This window comes from Podarcis raffonei, chromosome 4 (assembly GCF_027172205.1).
Source record: "Podarcis raffonei isolate rPodRaf1 chromosome 4, rPodRaf1.pri, whole genome shotgun sequence".
NCBI classification, from domain to species: Eukaryota; Metazoa; Chordata; class Lepidosauria; order Squamata; family Lacertidae; genus Podarcis; species Podarcis raffonei.
Genome location: NC_070605.1, coordinates 95,544,005 through 95,550,042, shown reverse-complemented (window position 1 = coordinate 95,550,042; position 6,038 = coordinate 95,544,005).

Here is a 6,038-nt window from a genome sequence, read left to right as displayed (position 1 = left end):
CTTGATTGCTCATTACGTGTAATTGTTAGACGCAAATTATTTCCAGACTGAGGATGACTCCGTTTCCCCACTCTCTTAAGCCTGGGCCTACTGAAGGCGTCGGCAGAACAGTATGGCGAGTGTTATGCAGTTCAGGCCTGACATTCCAAAGGGATTCAATGATTAAATCAACTCACGTTGGTTGATCTCGTTTCTATGCAAGCCTTAATGAGGAAAGATAAGCAAGAAGTGGGGATAGACATGAACCAACTGACACTTTCCAAATGAGTAGCTTCCTAGAAGTCACAGAGGGCTAAGCAGGATCTCCCCGCTGTCTCTGGATAAGCACTCTTAAAATGTCCAGATACCATAGCCACCAAACAGTACAGTGGTACCTCAGGTTAAGTACTTAATTTGTTCCGGAGGTCTGTACTTAACCTGAAACTGTTCTTAACCTGAAGCACCACTTTAGCTAATGGGGCCTCCTTGCTGCCGCCGCGCCACCGGAGCACGATTTCTGTTCTCATCCTGAAGCAAAGTTCTTAACCTGAAGCACTATTTCTGGGTTAGCGGAGTCTGTAACCTGAAGCGTGTGTAACCTGAAGCGTATGTAACCCGAGGTACCACTGTATGTCCAAAATGGGCAGTGTGTCACCATGAAAGCATTGGGAGCTACCTGATTTTATTCACAGCTTTTACCTGTAAAAAAATAGCTAGTATGGAGCTTGACCACAGAATTCACCACTGAAATAAGGCTACTCATGCAACGCATCAACAGCTGCATCCAGGAGCTTAATATCTACCATGTGAGTGCGAAATATAGGCTTTGGCATTGAAGAAGAAGAAGAAGAAGAGTTTGGATTTGATATCCTGCCTTTCACTCCCCTTCAGGAGTCTCAAAGCGGCTAACGTTCTCCTTTCCCTTCCTCCCCCACAACAAACACTCTGTGAGGTGAGTGGGGTTGAGAGACTTCAGAGAAGTGTGATTGGCCCAAGGTCACCCAGCAGCTGCATGTGGAAGAGCGGAGACGCGAACCCGGTTCCCCAGATTACGAGACTACCACTCTTAACCACTACACCACACTGGCTCTCATTGAATACAGCATCATGCATGAGAACAGCAATGCAGACTGCAGACAGGTGATGCTGCCTTGATAATAGAACTCTGGTGGAGCCCATGTGCCTCTGAAGAGGGCTGGGGTTCTCCAGTATTTTATAAAGATTATACCATTTGATAAAAGAGAGTCATAATAAAACACTGAAAAATGCCACTTGGAGGCCTCCACTTTACTCTGCTTTCAAGTGGACAGTGGAATACTTGGCAGTTGGGCTGACAGGGACAACTGCTACAGAATCGGCTGTGTAATATATTTAAACTTGTTTAAACGCTATTAACTTACATAGCATTTATTTTAATTTCGAACAACTAGAGACTTTTTAAGGCGGGAGATTTTGCTAGGAGGCTTAGCAAATGCAGCTGGCCAGATAAAGTGGCAATTTTGCAGCCTTTCAATTTTGTGCCTAGAGTCCTAACACTGTAAATTGGATAGTGCAGGATACGGGAAGAGAGAGAATTTGAAACAGATTCTGGAGAAGTACTGCGCTATTTGGAAAGGGGCATCCAGCAGTGAGTAGCAGGAACAGTCAATCTGAACAGTGGGAACCAGACATTTTAGCAAGAGTTATCAATTAAATTATAAACTAGATTATGTGTACTAATTTACCCTATGCAGATGAGAGTGTTAGGGATACTTGCTGCAGGAACAACGCACCTTGAGAAGTCATATATTAAAGGAAAACAGAAACCTTCTTCTACAGTGGTACCTCAGGTTTCAAACACCTCGGGTTACAAACACTTTGGTTTACAAACTCCACTAACCCGGAAGTAGTACCTCGGGTTAAGAACTTTGCCCCAGGATGAGAACAGAAATCATGTGGTGGTGGTGTGGCGGCAGCGGGAGACCCCATTAGCTAAAGTGGTACCTCAGGTTAAGAACGGTTTCAGGTTAAGAACGGACCTCCGGAACTAATTAAGTTTGTAACCCGAGGTACCACTGTATATGTACTTCATGTCCTCTTCATGTAGCTAATGAACTAAATTTGCTGTCATGAAAACTGGTATGTCAGAAACAAAATTGTGGCCCAGTTGCAGTTCTGGTATTTGTGGTCTGGGTTTAATAGTTCTGTTATGCTGTGTTATATTATCCTGGGCATTTGCCGGGTTTGGTTTACAGTGGTACCTTGGGTTAAGTACTTAATTCATTCCGGAGGTCTGTTCTTAACCTGAAACTGTTCTTAACCTGAAGCCCCACTTTAGCTAATGGGGCCTCCTTCTGCCGCCGTAGCACGATTTCTGTTCTCATCCTGAAGCAAAATTCTTAACCTGAAGCACTATTTCTGGGTTAGCGGAGTGTGTAACCTGAAGCGTATGTAACCTGAAGTGTATGTAACCCGAGGTACCACTGTAGTTTTGATAAGAGTTGTAAAGGACCTTGCAAAGATTTTTAGTTTTGAAAGGTGATATATATGTTTATTAAATAAAATGAAATAAAATCAGTCTGTGCTTTATTATTATTTTTTTGTAAAATTATTTTTTGTACAAATCAAATTAAGTAAAGCAAGCAAACCGGCATGCATTTATTGCCGTACAGTGTTATTCTTCTCTTTACAATCACTGGGAGAGCGAACAGCACACCCCTGCCCCACCCAGTTCTGAATCTTGCTTCAGATTAGAACATTTTATCCAGCATCACCCACACATTTACTGCCTTAAGCGCTAGAAACTTCTTCCAATTTTTTTTTAAAGCTAGGATTCTGGCCCCTTCTGGGCCTGTGATTGCACGAATAGGGAAAGCATAAAAATCAAGGCAAACGGTAGGCTGAGAGTGAATCAGAGCATGGAGAAGGTCACTCAGGGCATCAGTGATTCAAAATGGGTATTGATAATGGCCATCATCTTTCAAGACCATACCTTTTGGAGAACTGCAAAGAGAACTAAATGGTGCCCTGGTGCCTTAGCCGCTAAATGGTGTCTTACATTCTCAGTGTAAGGGGAGGTGCAACCTAATAATAGAATCTAACAAAATATGAGACAAGGGTCAGAGAAGCTGCCTGCAGTTCTGAGATTACTTTTATTGCCATTAGGGCTTGTTCACTTAGAAAATCAGAGTCTGTTACATTAGCATCACTTGAAATATTGTGCATATTAGCAGAACAATAGATTGCTTAATTTCCCCCCCTATTCCCATTCTATTTATAAGACCTTTAAAAAAGCCACACACCCAATGAATGCCCTCTCCACTAATGTACGATATAGCAAGATTATTTTTTTTACTCTTAAACCAAAAAATGTGATGAACTAGAATCCAACAATGTGTTGATCGACTAGCTTCTGAGAGAGCACCCTCTCTATATCCTGAACCTTTTCTAATTATTAACTATGTTGGCTATGTTTGCCCAGGCTTCCACAGCTCCAAATACGCCCACTGGGTGCTGCTCAAAGGGCCACAAAGCAGGATTGTGCTGGTTCTCTAAGCTGCCCTCTTGCACCGTTGCTGGAATTCTAATGATGGATGGTGTGGCGATCACACAGGGCCCCCGGACGTTTGACGGTCTATTGACCCTGTGCCACCACTGTGATTGCTTTCTTCGCTGCCACCAACCCGTTACTCACGGGTACACACGGAGTCCAGTCAGTTGTTAACGTTAACAAATAATCAAGTTTATTTTTAGGCATGAACAAGCTTATGGTTTCAGTTAATTTTTCTTGGCAGTTTCTTAATCATAGTTCCTTAACTGTCCTATGTGTTCCTAACAACTTCAAACTGATTATTCCAACTACCGTATTTTTCGCTCTATAGGACGCACCTTTTCCCCTTCAAAAATGAAGGGGAAATGTGTGTGCGTCCTATGGAGCGAAGACGCCATAGCCCTGCGACCCTCTCCCGGCTGGAGAGGTGACGCGCGCCTATGGCAGGAGCCTCCATAGGCGTGCGTCACCTCTCCAACAGGGAGAGCGTGCGCGGGGCTAAAGAAGCCATAGCCCGGGACCCTCTCCCAGCTGGAGAAGTGACGCGTGACTATGGCAGCAGCCTCTCTGCTGCGCCTTTCCGCTGCTCCCTGACCTGCTCTTTGGGGCTGGTGGTGGGCTTCCCCCCGCTAGCCCCAAAGAGCAGGTCGAAAGGAACCTGAAGCCTGGAGAGCGAGAGGGGTCAGTGCGCACCGACCCCTCTCGCTCTCCAGGCTTCCAAGGTAGCCGCCTGAACGCACCTTAAACGCACCTTGTTTTAGAGCAGGAAAACAAGAGGGGGGAAATTCTCCCACTCTCTGCGCAGTGCCTCCTGCCGCTTCACTGAAGGGGCGCTGGGCAGAGAGCAGAAGAATTTTTTTCCCTTGTTCTCCCCCCTCTAAAACAAGGTGCGTCCTATTGTCCGGTGCGTCCTATGGTGCGAAAAATACGGTATCTATCTGACTCCACCTAACAATTCCTCTAACTCACAACTCGACCAACCCACAGACTTTTCCTCCCTCTTCCTTCTCCAACTCCCAACTCTCAACTGACTTTCACACAACTCCCCCTCTAACCCTAACTCCTCCTATCAGTTTCCACTGGCCAATCCCATCACACTCATTTTAACCCTTTCCTTATGGCAAACACCACAGATGGGCTGCTGAATCAATGTGTGAAACAACAGAGAACTTCAGAGCACACCCATTTTAAAGACCAAAGGCCATAGCACTTGCAGGGACTTACTGTTTTTAAGGGCCATACTGCCAAGAAGCAAATTTCTACAGGGTAAAACTAGATAGCTAGTAGAGGAAGAGCGCCACAGCCAAAGATTAGAGTTAATGACTGGCCACTGTGGAAACCAAACTTCCTTAAAACTTCCTACAGCTGTAGGATCCAGTCTGGAGAAGTTCAAGCAGAATCACAGATGAACACCCCTTTCTGTACCAAACTCTGGTCTTTTATTCCTCTTCCCATAATCCCTCTCTTCATCTCAGTCATGAAGGGCAGTGCTGTCTGCCCATACAGAGAAGGAAGCTCTCAACGTTCTTTTGTTTAACTCAGCAGCTTCTGAAAAACAAGGGCGGGAGGAGAAAACAATGCAGCTCACGGCAAGTGTTTATCAATTGGTCCATAGAAATGGTGTATGTGGACAATTAACAATGGTACTATATGCTGCTGTATGGCATGTATGGGGTGTTGGGGGGGTAGTACCTCTGGTGGGGGACATGTGGTGCTCCTTCTGGGGGTAGTGGGGCCAAATTTGGACCCCACCCTGCACCCAGCTCTTACCTGTGGGTTCTAGAGCTGTCAGCATTCAACAGTGGCCACAGCCCGGGGAACGGCTTCGACTGGTCGGCTAAACCAGGCAAGGGTAGCCAAGAAGTCTCAAACCCTTGATGGATTAGGGACTTCTTCTGCATGCGAAGCAGACTGCATGTGAAGCGGATTGAGTGGATAAGACCAATAGCAAGTCCAGTGGTGGAGACAGTTGCTGCACATGCTGCAGAGGGAAGTGAGGCAACCTGGGAAGGTAGCCCATCGAGGAGAAGGAGAATCGTAAACTTCCACTGCCTTGCAGATACAGTGGTACCTGGGGTGAAGTACTTAATTCGTTCTGGAGGTCCGTACTTAACCTGAAACTGTTCTCAACCCGAAGCACCACTTTAGCTAATGGGGCCTCCTGCTGCTCCTGCACTGCCGGAGCACGATTTCTGTTCTCATCCTGAAGCAAAGTTCTTAACCCGAGGTACTATTTCTGGGTTAGCGGAGTCTGTAACCTGAAGCGTATGTAACCCGAGGTACCACTGTATACTCATTTGTGAGAAAGGGGGAAGAAAAGGCTGAGGAGTAAGCCCTACACAAATCTGGAGTGGAGTCCCTAAGATGGTTGGATGGCATCCTGTACGCCTCTTTCCGGCAACTCCTGCAGCCAAGCTGGTGCCAAACATATTGTTCTGCTTTCCTTTTGAGCGCATCAGCGAGCCTGAGAGCGGGGTCTTGCTGTCTGCCCTGACAGTGGCTTTGGTGCTGCCAACGCAGCAAAAACAAT